At 43.5% G+C, this 14,769-nt stretch overlaps 1 protein-coding gene across 1 annotated transcript in view; it reads left to right on the top strand.

Annotated features, from left to right (window-relative positions):
• sugt1 (SGT1 homolog, MIS12 kinetochore complex assembly cochaperone) overlaps positions 1-14,769 on the top strand; it is a 162,578-nt gene that overhangs the window by 107,753 nt on the left and 40,056 nt on the right. The window lies entirely within an intron of this gene.

Raw genomic sequence — 14,769 nt, 5'->3', positions numbered from 1 at the left:
TGTGCAACAGGGGCTTTATGTTTCTGCTTTTTTTGCGTACCTGTTCTTTCCAACTGCTTTACAGAAATTCATTGCAGATTCTGGGGGTAAGAAGTCTTGCTGCCAAGGGTTTTAGCTTGTTTTGAGGGAACCAGTGTGTCCTCAACAGCTGCATTTCATCTGCTCTCCAGCACAGTGGCGCAGTGTTTAGCACCGCAGCCTCACAGCTCCAGCGACCCGGGTTTGGTTCGGTTCTGGGTACTGCCTGTGCAGAGTTTGCAAGTTCTCCTTGTAACTGCGTGGGTTTCTTCCGGGTGCTCCGGTTTCCTCCCACATGCCTGAGACTTGCGGGTTTATAGGTAAAATTGGCCATTGTAAAAAAAAAAAAAATTTGCCCCTAGTGTAGGTAGATGGTAGGAGAATTGAGGGAAGGTGGGGATGTGGGAGGGAAAATGGAATTAATGTAGGATTAGTATAAATGGGTGGTTGTTGGTCGGCATGGACGCGATGGGCCGAAGGGCCTGTTTCAGTGTTGTATTTCTCTATGACTCTATAACTACTTCTAACTGCCACCTGTGAACACTTTCTTGCATTAAAATTGGAAAGCATAACTGACAGGGTCAGGAGAACAATCAACAGGCTTTGAATTAGGTTCTCCTCCTTAGCCTCAACCCCCGGGTCTCAAAGCTTGCTGACAATTTAATTGCATTGTTCAATTTAACTGCTTGAGAATTGCTGAACAAATGGCTGACAGACAAGATGAACAACCTCCTGGCTGTGGCAACCATTGAGCAGGTCCTATTGTTTGATTGGAAGTATGAAGTTTTATTTGTGCGATTTCATGTCTCAACTATTTGCCAGCCTCTCTCTCCTTTTTCCTCTCTTCCCCAGCACCCCACCACACCCCTCCCCTCACTCTGAAATCTGGCATTCTAAATGTGCTTCAGTAAACAAAAGTTCAGGATGTTTAATGGTGCTTCAAGTTAGTCAGGCACGGTGCTCAAAAGACTGGCTGGCTGCAGTAGACCTCCATGATGTTGATGTAATCACTTGGCTGCATTAGAGAAGTTTCATGGAGTTCAGTTTATATGGTTATAACTACTAGTACTGAGTCTGCCTGTCAGCTTTTAATCAATCTTAAAATTTACATAATGTTTAGTCTATCACTGCGATTTATCTGTAACTGTGCTATGTCTACATCTAGCATTTAAAGCTACCTATGGAGATACAGTTCACTTAGCAGTATTTCAAGCTCTGAATCATTTTGTGGTCCCTGAGAGTTGTGAAGTTTAACTTATTTGGTCAGTGGTCTCCTAACAAAACTCCACCTCTAGTTGCAGACATAGATCAGGCTTTAAAATGTGAAATTGTGGTCACAGAAGCAAAATATGATTTTTGAGTGCATTATGAAAACCACCTCCATCACAGTTATCTGTAGCACCTCAATTTGAAGCATTATTCTTGAGATTTCTTTTCCAATGCTACAGCAAAGTGATTCTTGACGACGCAGCCGGCCGGTGATGTCATCCGAGTGCGCCAACCTGCGCAAATGGGCTCCTGCTCTCTGCGCGTGTGCTGCGTTCCGCATTGCCAGGAACAGTTGACACATGCGCAGAGGACGTCATCGCGTAAATTGCCAGGACTGGTTCACGCATGCGCAGATGATGTCATTGCGTAATGCGGGAGAGAGAGCAGTGGGGAAGCGGGGGAGAAGTTGTAGGGGGGAGTGGGGAGGTGGCAGCGGGTGCGCTCTCTCTCTTTTCTCCCCCCACTCCAGCCCAATTTCTCCAGCCATTCCCCCCGCCCACTCACTCCGGCCATTGTGTGCTGCCATGTGTTTACGTTGATTTTGTGTGGTTATTTGAGCAGAGCCGTCTTTAGTCCTGGCAGCTGCCTGAACGTCGCTGACTGTGACTTTTTAGCAGAACAGGCTGCATTTGCTCAAGTGCCAGTGCAGCACCACCTGGTGGTTGTGTTGTCAGCAAACGCAGCCATGTTACAGATACTTTGACTGTCAGCAGGAGTGATTAAGTAGTTACGGTTTGATCAGGCTTACCCGGGCAAACATGAGGGGTTCCACTTAACACCTAGAATCCTTTCTAAAAGAGTCTCTCTATTTCCTGCTTCTAAAGAAATTGATTTTAGCTTTATTCAGAACCCTAATTTCTAAATATTCTAAACAATAAAGCTATACAGTGCCATCAAAGTAGTGAGCGAAGTGTGTCTTAACTGGACACATTCATAGAAGTAGATAATTTTATGCCTTAGAGCGCATGCACATGGGACTCTTAATTTCATAATGAAGTTTTGCACTGCTACTGTTTAATAACATTTATGTTTTCAGCTTTTTCTGTGGCTGTATCTTAGGCCAATGATCAAGAAAGCCAGACTTGCATTTATATAGTGCCTTTCACAAATGTAGAACATCCCAAATGATTCGCAGCCAATGAAGTACTCTCTTTAAAATTCATTCTTTGATATGGGCATCGTTGGCAAGGATACTGTTGATTGCCGATTGTTTGTTGCCCTTGAGAAAGTGGTGATCCTTCTTGAATTGCTGCAGTCAGTGTCCTGAAAGTGTTCCGACAATGCTGTTAGGTAAGGAGTTACAGTATTCTGACCCAGGAGAAATGACGATATATGTCCAAGTCAGGATGGTGGGGATTTGATGATGGTAATACCAAGGTGAAGTGATTACAGACTCTCTTTTTGGAGATGTTCATTGCTTAGCACTTGTGTGGCAGAATTGTTACTTGCCACTTATTAGCCCAAGCCTGGATGTTGACCCGGTCTTGCTGCATGTGAGGATGGACTGCATCATTAACTGAGGAATTGTGAATGGAGCTGAACACTGCAATCATCAGTAAACAGCCCCACTTCTGACTTTCTGGAGGGAAGGTCATGACGCAGCTGAAAATAATTGGGCCTTGGAATCTGCTGTGAGCCAGTCCTGCAGTGATTTCCAAGGATTGAGTTGATTGGCTTCCAACAACTGCAACTATCATCTTGTCGGAGCTGCACTCATCCAGGCAAATGCGGAGTTATCCATTACATTCCTGACTTGTGACTTGTAGATGGTGGACAGGCTTTGGGGAATCAGGAGGTGAGTTACTTGCTGCCGAATTCCCAGCCTCTGACCTGCTCTTGTAGCCACAGTATTTATGTGGCTGGTCCAGTTAAGTTTGTGGTCATTGGTGACCCCCAGGATGTTGGTGGAGGATTCAGTGATGGTAATGCCATTGAATGTCAAGGGGAGATGATTATTGCATGGTAACTTTCGATGAAGGGTCACTGACCCGAAACGTTAACTCTGCTTCTCTTTCCACAGATGCTGCCAGACCTGCTGAGTGGTTCCAGCATTTCTTGTTTTTATTTCAGGTTTCCAGCATCCGCAGTATTTTGCTTTTATATCAGTGAGCAGGTTATTACTGAGTAAGTGCTGCTTGATAGCACTGTCGACAATACCTTCCATCACTTTGATAATTTAGAGTAGACTGATGGGGCGGTAATTGGCCGGATTGGATTTGTTCTTTTTGTGAACAGAACATACTTGGGCAATTTTCCACATCGTCGGGTAGATGCCAGTGTGGTAGCTGTACTAGACACAGCTTGGCTAGGGGCATGGCTAGTTCTGAAGCTCAAGTCTTCAATACTACAGCTAGAATGCTGTCAGGGCCCATAGCCTTTGCAGTATCCAATACCATCAGCCATTTTTTGATATGTGGAGTAAATCAAATTGGCTGAAGACTGGCATCTGATGCTGAGGACCTCAGGAAGAGGCTGAGATCGATCATCACCTTGGTACTTCTGGCTGAAGATGTTTCAGCCTTGCCTTTTGCACTGATGTGCTGGGCACCCCCAATATTGAGGGTGGGGATGTTTGTGGAGCCTCCTCCTCTAGCTAGTTGTTTAATTGTCTGCCACCATACATGATAATGCGACAGGACTACAGATCTTTGATCTGATCCGTTGGTTGTGGGATTGCTTAGCTCTGTCTGCTGTTTAGCAATGTGCAGTCCTGTGTTGAAAGTTCATCAGGTTGACACCTTATTTTTCAGTATGCCTAGTGCTGCTCCTGGCATGCTCGCCTACATTTCTCATTGATCCAGCGTTCATCCCCTGATTTGATGGTTATGCTTGAGTGAGGAATACGTCAGGCCATTGGTGTAGTTGGTCTTTGAATACTCTTCTGCTGATGATGCCACAGCATCCCATGGCTGCTCAGTTTTGAGCTGCTAGATGTGTTCTGAATCTATCCTGTTCAGCGTGGTGGTACTGCCCCACAACACAGTGGAGGCTATCCTCTGTCTGAAGCCAGGACTTTGTCTCCACGAGGACTGTGCAGTGGTGACTGCCAACCATGCTGTCGTGGACAGATGCATCTGTAAAAGGCAGATTGTTGAGGGCAAGGTCAGGTAGGTCAGATATGTCCTTCAAGACTTGGCCAGCTAGGTCATTAGTGGTGCCACTGAGCCACTCTTGGTGATGGACATTGAAGTACCCCACCCAGAGTATATTCTGTGGCCTTGATACCCTTGGTGCTTTTTCCAAATAGTGTTCAACACTGAGGAGAATTGGTTCATCAGCTGACGAAGGTGTTAACCAGCAGGAGGTTTCCTTGCCCTTGTTTGACCTGATGCCATGAGATTTATGGGGTCCAGAGTCAATGTTGAGGACTCCCAGGGCCACTCACTCCTGACTGTATACCACTGTGCTGCCACCTCTGGTGTGACTATCCTTCCAGTGGGGCAGGACATAACTAGGGATGGTGAGGGAGGAATCTGGGTATTGGCTATAAGGTATGATTTGGGAGTATGACCATGCGTGACTAGTCCGTGGGACAGCTCTCTCAATTTTGGCACAAGTCCCCAGATGTTAGCTAATAGGACTTTGCAGAGTCGACCAGGCAAGGTGTGCCTTTGCCATTCCTTGTGCATAGGTCAATGCCAGGTGATTTGTCTGTTTTTCAACTTTTCTGTAGTGGTTTGATACAACTGAATGGCTCACTAAGCCATTTCAGAGGGTCTGGAGGCCAGACCAGTTAAGGACAAATTTCCTTCCCAAAAGGCCATTAATGAACCAGGTGGAATTTTACAACAATTTGATAGTTTCATGGTCATCATTACTGATGACTTGCTTTTCATTCCAGATTTATTAATTAATTGAATTTCAGTTCCACCAGCTGCTGTGGTGGGATTTGAACTCTATCTCCAAAGCATTTGTCCAGGCTATGGATTACTAGTCCAGTAACATTACCACTATGTGACCGTTCCTATATGAGATTGGAATGTAGATTGAAAGATTGTGACCAGTGCCCTTATTATTTCTACCTTTGCTTCTATTAGCAACCTAGGATGCATTCCATTTGGACCAAGTGACTTACCAACTTTCAGTAATGCTACTTTTTTTTGGTGTCTTTCTCTGTTACTACACTGTACATCACTTCCTCTCTTAGTGTAACCCTCACATCATCCGCTTCCTTGTTGAAGATAGGTGCAAGGTACTCATTTAGTGCTTCAGCCATGTCCTCTCCCTCAACATGAAGATTTCCCTTTGGGGCCTTAATAGGCTCACTATTTACCTGATTAACAGCTTACAATATATGTTTATAAAATGTTTTAGCATTTAATTTAATGTTGCCTACTAATCTTTTCTCATAACCGTTCCACCTCTTAACTTTTTCACTTTCCTCCTGTACCTAGAATAGTCCTGATTATTAACTGAATCTTGCTCCTGATATTTGTCTTAAGCCTCCTTTTTTTGTTTTATTTTAGCTTTTATCTTGTTTGTCATCCAAGGTTACAGTATAAGGAGGCCATTCAGTCTGTGCCAGCTCTCAGCTAGTCCCACTCCCCACTCCCTTTCCCTGTAATCCTGCAAATGTTTTTCTCTTCAGGTGCTTTTCCAATTCCCTTTTGAAAACCACGATTGAATCTGCTTTCACCACACTCAGTGCGTTCAGATCCTAAACACTTGCTGCGTGAAAAAGTTTTTGCTCATGTTGCCTCTGCTTTTGCCATTCACCTTATATCTGTGTCCTCTGGTTCTCGACCCTTCTGCCACTGGGAACAGTTTCTTTCTACTCTGTCTAGACTTCTAATGATTTTTGAAAACCTTGATCAAATCTCCTTTCAACCTTCTTAAGAGGAACAACTCCAGCTTCTCTAATCTATCCACATAACTGATATTCCTCATTCCTGGAACCATTCTTGTAAACCTCTTCTGCACCCTCCCTCCCTCAAGCCTTCACAGCCTGCCTAAAGTGTGGTGCCCAGAATTGGACACACTATTCCAGTTGAGGTCAAACCAATATTATATAAAGCTTCATAACTTGCTTGCTTTTGTATGCTAGGCCTCTGTTTTATAAAAACCAGGATCCTTTTTGAACCACTTTCTCAACCTGCCCTTCCACCTTCAATGATTTGTGCACATATACCCCCAGGTGCATTAGTTTTAAATGCTGTACCATTTCCCTTCAAAGGATTTAGCCTCATTTGTACCTGAACTAACTCTTCCTTGAATGCCCTCCATTTCTACGTTTTCCAATCTTTCTTTGTTAGGTCCCCTCTTAAATCACTGAACTTAGCTCTTGCCCAGTTAAGCATTTTTCCCTTTGATATTTTCTGGTCCCTTTCCATAATTACTTCAACTGAATTTTGTTGTGGTCACTGTTGGATGATCTCCTGCTGTAACACACTCTGCTTGCCCTACTTCATTTCCCAGAACAAGATCCAACAATGCTTTTTTCTTTGGACTGGAGATATGTTGATCAAGAAAGTTCTCCTGTACACATCCCAAATTCCTCTGTTTTCTACCACTGTTTTCCTTGTTCATTTTAAAGGAACTAAAGTCTCCCAATGTTACTACTATATTTGTTACATGCCTTTGAAATTTGTCAACAGATTTGCTCATCTGTCGTCTTATTGCTGCTCCCAGCAATGTAACAGTATTTCTGTTCTTCAACTTAAACCAAATAGTCTCAGTCCCAGATCCATTTAATATATCCTTTCCATTTAGAATGGTATCATCCCTAATCAATATGGCCACACCCCCTTTTCTTCCCCTTCTCTATCTTTGTTGAATACTTGGTAATTAGGAATATTAGGAGCTCATTCCTAGCCTTGTTTGAACCATATGTAGCAATTTGTGCCTGCAGCTCACCAACCTTACTAGTTACACTGTAAATACAGTTTAATACCTCCTCTGTCACTTGCTATTTTCCTCAATTTGGTGTCTCAATTTTTAGAATATTCTTAATTTTACTGCTGTTTATATCTCTGTCCTCTGATCTCATTTCTGCTCCTTTGCTATTTTCTGGTTTCCCTCTCCCACTGGCAAATTAGTTTAAATCCTCCTTGACAGTACTAGTTAACCTCATTGCAAGAGCATTGGTTCATGCTTTGTTCAGGTGCAACCCATTCATCTTGTACAGATGCCCCTTCCTCCAAAATTGGTCCCAATGCCCCAGGAATCTGAAACGCTCCCTCCTGCACCATTTCTACTCGAGTCATGCACTTACTTGCCTGGCCTTTTTGTTTCTATATTCACTAGCAATGGAGCAGTGCTAGCAATCTTGAAATTACTAGCTTTTGAGGTCCTCCTTTTTGAATCTTTCTCGTATCTCCTGAAACACTGCCTGAAGGACCTCAACACTTTATCTACCTGTGTCATTAACTCCAACATGGACCTCAACTTCTGGCTGTTCCCCTTCCCCTCATCGAATGTCCTCATCTGGCTGGAGATATCCTTCACTATGGCACTAGGGAGGCACCATTTCTTGCTGAGAGATTAGGAAGTGTTGATGTCCAAAAGGGACCTGGGTGTCCTTGTTCATAAGTCACTGAAAGCTAACATGCAGGTGCAGCAAGCAATTAGGAAGGCAAATAGTAAGTTGGCTTTTATTGCAAGAAGTTTTGAGTAATGGGGTAAAGAAGTCTTGCTACAATTGTATAGAGCTTTAGTGAGATCTTACCTGGAGTATTGCGTACAGCTTTGGTCTCCTTACCTAAGGAAGGACATACTGGCCATAGAGGGAGTGCAACGAAGGTTCACTAGACTGATTTCTGGGATGGCAGGATTGTCCTTTTGAGGAGACTGAGCCTATATTCTCTAGAGTTTTGAAGAATGAGAGGTGATCTCATTGAAGTATGCAAAATTCTTATAAGGCTTGACAGGTTGATGCAGGAAGGATGTTTCCCCTGGCTGAGGGTGTCTAGAACCAGGGGACACTGTCTCAGAATAAGAGAGAGGCCATGTAGGACTGAGATGAGGAGGAATTTCTTGACTCTGAGGGTATTGAATCTTTGGAGTTCTCTACCCCAGAGAGCTGTGGAAGCTCAGTCATTGAGTATGTTCAAGACAAAAATAGATAGATTTCTATATATTAAAGATATCCAGGGATATCGGGATGGTGTGGGAAAATGGTGTTGAGGTAGAAAATCAGCCATGATCTAGCTGAGCGGCTGAGCAGACTCGAGGGGCTGAATCTCCTGCTCCTGCTCCTATTTCCTATGTTCCTGTATCATTCAGAAATCGCAATTGTTACAGACGCGCCTGTCTATGCCTCTAACTATTGAATCCCCTATGACAGCTTCATTTCTACTTTTGTTTTTTGTATGTGTGCCAGGAGTTTGATTCATACTGCATTCCTCCAAGGAGTCATCACCCTCCCTGCTATTCAAAACTGAAAACTGGTTAGCGAGCAGCACTGACTTGGGGGATTCCTGCGCTACCTTTGTCTTCATCCTACCTTGTCTTGCCAATTCCCTTAACATCCTGCATCTTTGACTCTGGGGAGACCATGTCCTGTAACATACATTCGAGGAAACGCTCAGACTCCCGGATGCACTGCAGTGCTGCCAGCTGCTTTTCAAGCACAAGCAACTAGCAGCACTTACTGCACGCGTCATCTAGAATGCGTGATGTATTCTGGAGTTCCCACATAGAACAGGATGTGCTTGCAACGGACCTCTGCTCACTTACCATGTTAATCAGTCCACTGGCCTCTAAAGCATCTTGACCCTGACCACTAAAACACTTGACAGTGAGCTCTTAAAATCAGAGACACTGACCTATAAAACTCTAAGAAACTGTTCTCTGAAAAACTGAGATGCTGAAAGAGTAAAAAATTAACTAAAAGCACTGGAAATGAAATCTAAAACACAACAGAAATGACCGTCTAGTGAGTTTCAACAGTGAAAAAGAAGAGTTTGATGAAATAAACTAACACTTCCCTGTTGCCCACCAAACCCTGTGGCAGTGACGTCACCCTCACTGACTAACGGATACTTGCTCTTCCTCTTTTATCTGTTGACCCCTCTCACTATTTCCTCTAAGGCTCACAGTCTCTGCAGTTCTTTTGAAGGGCAGAATATATTTCGACAATTTTCCATATTGTTGGCTAGATGCCAGTGTTGTAGCTGTGCTGAAGTAGCTTGTTTAGAAGCACAGCTAGTTCTACAGCACAGTTCTTCACGACAGCTGGGATGGTGCCTGGACCTGTAGTCTTTGCTGTCATACATTCTGCAATTTCTTGATAGCATGTGGAGTGAATCAAATTGAAGACTGGCATCTGTGATGGCAGAGACCTTGGGGGGAGGCTGATTTTGATAATGCACTTTGCTCTTCTGGGTGAAGGTGAATGCTTCAGCCTTGTCTTTTTCATTTGTGTGCTGGGCTTCATCATCATTAAGGATGGGGATGTTCTTGGAACTTCTACCCATTAGTTGCTAAATTTCTCACCGTTCGCAATTGGATGTGGCAGGACTGCACTTTGAAGTGTTATCATTGTTGTAATGTAAGAAACCAGGTTGGAGAGAAGAATTTGCACTTTAAAGTATTCTTAAACACAGGATTTGCTTTTTGGCAAATGCAGGCAGCAAATAATTTCAAAGATAACCATGTCATGCTCATAGCATGAAAAAATGGAAGATCATTGTGAGGGTGGGATGATGGTTGGGGGGTTCTGTGTTCAGTAGGAACAATTACTCCATATCCTGTATGGTACCATGAAGTTATGGGTATCAGAGACTTTATTGGTTACTAATTTATTTATTGAGTATTCTACATTTCTTTGGTGAAAAAGAGCTGATGCCATCCAGTGGAGGTTTATTTTATAAGTAACACTGGAAAATAGATCCATGTGGACAAAGTTGAGATTTCATAGACCATTTTGAAGGGGTATTGCTTTCTTCATTCTCCCCAATGGTGATTTGGGCTTGTTCATACTACTTTTATGAAGGATGTTTTCATGTGAAGAAGGAAAAAGATCCTACAAGGTAAGTATTCAGTCCATCGATTGCCATCATTGGCAATCCAGACATGCAGCATTCTTTATGCTAGATTTGATAAGTAATTTTATGGCATGTATACTTGTATGAATCCTATGCAGGATTCCTTGGAGGTTCTCTCGATCTGTTGCTGTAACTTTAGAAACACTGTTTACATGTATAGATGGGCTTTCCACTTGAGTTGCAGCAGGCAATTGGGAGAACCCCAAAGGGAAAGATTACCTCAACTGCTTTTGAAATAGTTAGAAATTGGATCTTCTGTATTCTGTCTGTTGGTATCTATTGGTTGTTTTTATTCATGCCATCATAATACAATCAAATGCTATAAAGTTGATGATACAAGCCTTCAAAAGTAAGCAACTTGCAGAATTTTAGAACTTTTTTAAAAAGTCAAATGATTGAGTAGCGCATTAATGTGTACTGTGTATTCTGGATATTAAGTACTGTGCTTTTATTCATTTAGTTATGATTAGGCATGTGACATTTTAGCATTAAAATCATCTGTAGTTAATAAGGGCTATATTCCAAACAGTGAATGTCAGAGATATTCAGGTTAAAGAAACAGGTCAGTTGTGAAATTTATTATGAAGCCCATAATTAAACATGCTGCTTGATGATTACTGTAAATGCTCCCATTAGCTGAGTTCAAATTTTTCAGTAATTGCTGAATTCTGCCAGCAAAATGAGAAGTAAGTTTGTTGTGCCATAGTAGCTTTTAATAATCTCAAAAGAGAAATCAAACTTGATTTTTTTATGTTTAAACTGATCATCTAACTGTAGTTTATCAGTAGCATTTTAGACACGATGTTTTGCCGTTAATTACCATTGTAACTTGTCGTCATGTTTAAGTTTATGGATGTAATTGAGAAATGTGATTAATTTCTTTTGTTCCTGCAAGGTTATATATAATTCTGCCAAAAGTGAAAATATTTTTGACATCAGATTGGAAAATAATAAATCCACAATAAAAATATTTTTTCTTATGCCAAAATAGTTTCTCATTTTTTTTATTTGTTCACTGGATGTGGGCGTTGCTGGCTAGCCCAGCATTTATGGCCCATCCCGAATTGCCCTCGAGAAGTTGGTGGTGAGCTGCCTACATAAACTGCTGCAGTCCATGTGGGGTAGGTATACCACAGTGCTGTTAAGAGTGTTCCAAGATTTTGACCCAGCAACAATGAAGGAACGGCGATTGTAGTTCCAAGTCAGGATGGTGTGTGGCTTGGAGGGAAGCTTGCTTGATGGTGGTGTTCCCATGCATCTGCTGCCCTTGTACTTCTAGGTGATAGAGGTAGCGGGTTTGGAAGGTGTTGTCGAAAGAACATTGGTGCATTGCTGCAGTGCATCTTGTAGATGGTACACGCTGCTGCCGCTGTCCGTTGGTGGTAGAGGGAGTGAATGTTTGTGGATGGGGTGCCAATCAAGTGGGCTGCTTTGTCCTGGATGGCGTCGAGATTCTTGAGTGTTGTTGGAGTGGCACCATCCAGGCAAGTGGAAAGTATTCCATCACACTCCTGACTTGTGCCTTGGGCAGCGCATTGGTTAGCACCGCAGCCTCACAGTTCCAGTGACCCGGGTTCGGTTCTGGGTACTGCCTGTGTGGAGTTTGCAAGTTCTCCCTGTGACCACGTGCGTTTCTGCCGAGTGCACCGGTTTCCTCCCACATGCCAAAGTCTTGCGGGTTGATAGGTAAATTGTAAATTGTGCCATTGTAAATTGCCCCTAGTGTAGGTAGGTGGTAGGAGAATTGAGGGAAGGTGGGGCTATGAGAGGGAAATGGGGTTAATATAAATGGGTGGTTGATGGTCAGCACAGACTCGGTGGGCTGAAGAGCCTGTTTCAGTGCTGTATCTCTCTATGACTCTAGATGGTGGACAGACTTTGGGGAGTCAGGAGGTGAGTTACTCGCCGCAGTATTCCTAGCCTCTGACCTGCTCTTGTAGCCACGGTATTTATATGGCTACTCCATTTCAGTTTCTGGTCAATGGTAACCCCCAGGATGTTGATAGTGGGGGATTCAGCAATCATAATGCCATTGAATGTCAAGGGGAGGTGGTTAGATTCATTGCCCGGCACTTGTGTGGCGCGAATGTTACTTGCCACTTATCAGCCCAAGCCTGGATATTGTCCAGGTCTTGCTGCATTTTTACACGGATTGCTTCAGTATCTGAGGAGTTGCGAATGGTGCTGAACATTGTGCAATCATCAGCGAACATCCCAACTTCTGACCTTATGATGGAGTTACAAAAGGGGTAAAACAAACTTAACAATTAGTACTTTGTCATTTTAAATATAGTCATGTGTATTATACATGGTAGGAAAGCATGTCGTGCTGGTATTTTACCCCACCATTGAGTGCCTTGTGCAGATCGTGTACAGCTTATTTATTGGCAGCTTCAGGGATGTTGAAGGTAGTGGAGAGTCCTTTCTTGGCATCTTTAGTTTGGTCGGATTTGGCACCGTATATTCGAGACTGAGTCTATAAGGTTGACGTGTTTTTTTTAATTCATTCATGAGATAAGTGTCACTAGCAAGGCCAGCGCTTTTTGCCCATCCCGAATTGCTCTTGAAAGGTGGCGGTGAGCTGCCTTCTTGAACCACTGCAGTCCATGTGGTGTAGGGCACCCACAGTGTTGTTAGGAAGGGAGTTTCAGGCTTTTGATCCAGAGACTGAAGGAATGGTGATTATATTTCCAAGGTAGAATGGTATATGGCTTGAAGGGAACTTGCAAGTGGTGGTGTCCCCATGCGTCTGCTGCCCTTGTCCTTCTTGCTGGTAGGGGTCATGGGTTTGGAAGGTGCTGCCGAGGGAGGTTTGACAATTGCATCTTGTATATGGTACATACTTCTGCCACTTTGTGTGGTGCTGGAACAAGTAAGTGGATAAGTGAATATCTAATGGGGTGCTAACCAAGTGGGATGCTTTGTCTTGGATGGTCTCAAGCCTTTTGAGTGCCGTTAGTGCTGCACTCATCCAGACAAGTGGAGCGTATTCCATCTGTCACTCCTAACTTGTGCCTTGTAGATGGTGGACAGACTTTGGGGAGTCAGGAGGTGATTTACTCACTGCAGAAATCCCAGCCTCTGACCTGTTCTTGCAGCCACAGTATTTATATGGCTGGTCCAGTTAAGTTCCTGGTCAGTGGTAAACCCCAGGATGATGTTGGTGGGGGGATTCAGTGATGGCAATGCTGCTGAATGTCAAGGGGAGATGGGTAGATTCTCTCTTACTGGAGATGGTCATTGCCTGGCACTTGTGTGGCACAAATGTTACTTGCCACTTAACAGCTCAAGCCTGAATATTCTCCAGGTCTTGCTGCATGCGAGAAAAGACTGCTTCAATATTGGATGAGTTGTGAATGGTACTAAATGCGTGCAATCATCAATGAAGTCCCCACTTCTACCTTAGGATAGAGCGAACGTCATTGATGAAGCAGTTGAAGATGGTTGGGCCTAGAAGATTACCCTGAGGAACTCCTGCAGCAGTGTCCTGGGACTGAGGTGAATGGCCTCTAACAACCACAGCCATCTTCCTTTTAGGTTGGTATGACTCCACCCAGTGGTGAATTTTCCCCTTGATTCCCATTGACTTCAATATTGTTAGGGCCCCTTGATGCCCCACTCCGTCAAATGCTGCCATGATGCCAAGGGTGGTCATTCTCCGCTCACCTCACCTCGAGTTCAGCTCTTTTGTCCATGTTTGGACCGAGGCTGTAATGAGGTCTGGAGATGAGTGCTCCCAGCAGAACCCTAACTGAGCATAATTGAGCAGGTTATTGCTGAGTAAGTGCCGCTTGATAGCTCTGTCAGTGATATCTTGCATCACTTTGCTGATTGAGAGTAAGCTGATGTGGTAATTTGCCAGATTGAATTTGCCCTGCTTTTTGTGGACACGGCATATCTGAACATTTTTCTGCTTTGTTATCGAAGCTGTACTGGAATAGCTTGACTAGCAGCACAAATTGTTCTGGAGCACAAGACTTCAGTGCAGCCGGGGTGTTGTCAGGGCCCGTAGCCTTTGCTGTATCTGGTGCTTTTGGCCATTTTTTGATATCACATAGAATGAATCGAATTGGCTGAAGACTGGCATCAGTCATGGTAGGAATCTTGGGAGGAGGGCAGCATAGATCATCTATTTGGCCTTTCTGGCTGACTATGGTTGAAAACGTTTCAGCTTTCTCTTTGTACACGTGCTAGGCTTCACCATCATTGATGATGGGGATGTTCCTCCAGTTAGTTGTTTAAATATACGCCACCGTTCACGACTGGATGTGATTGAGCTTTAATCTGATTCAGTGGTTGTGGAATTGCTTAGCTCTGTCTAAAACATGTTGCTTCTGCTGCTTAGTTTTCAAAGTTCTATTTTATTAATTTTAAACACAGACGTCATTTGTAAGAACCAAAGAATTGGGTTCTTATCTTTAACAAGTTGTTACACAATCCAATGTGAGTACTCAGCCAAATCATGCAATATGATTCCATGTGATTATATGCTTTATTA

This window comes from Heterodontus francisci, chromosome 6 (assembly GCF_036365525.1).
Source record: "Heterodontus francisci isolate sHetFra1 chromosome 6, sHetFra1.hap1, whole genome shotgun sequence".
NCBI classification, from domain to species: Eukaryota; Metazoa; Chordata; class Chondrichthyes; order Heterodontiformes; family Heterodontidae; genus Heterodontus; species Heterodontus francisci.
The sequence above is the reverse complement of the archived record's forward strand: the minus strand, read 5'-3'. Positions and strand labels throughout refer to the sequence as shown.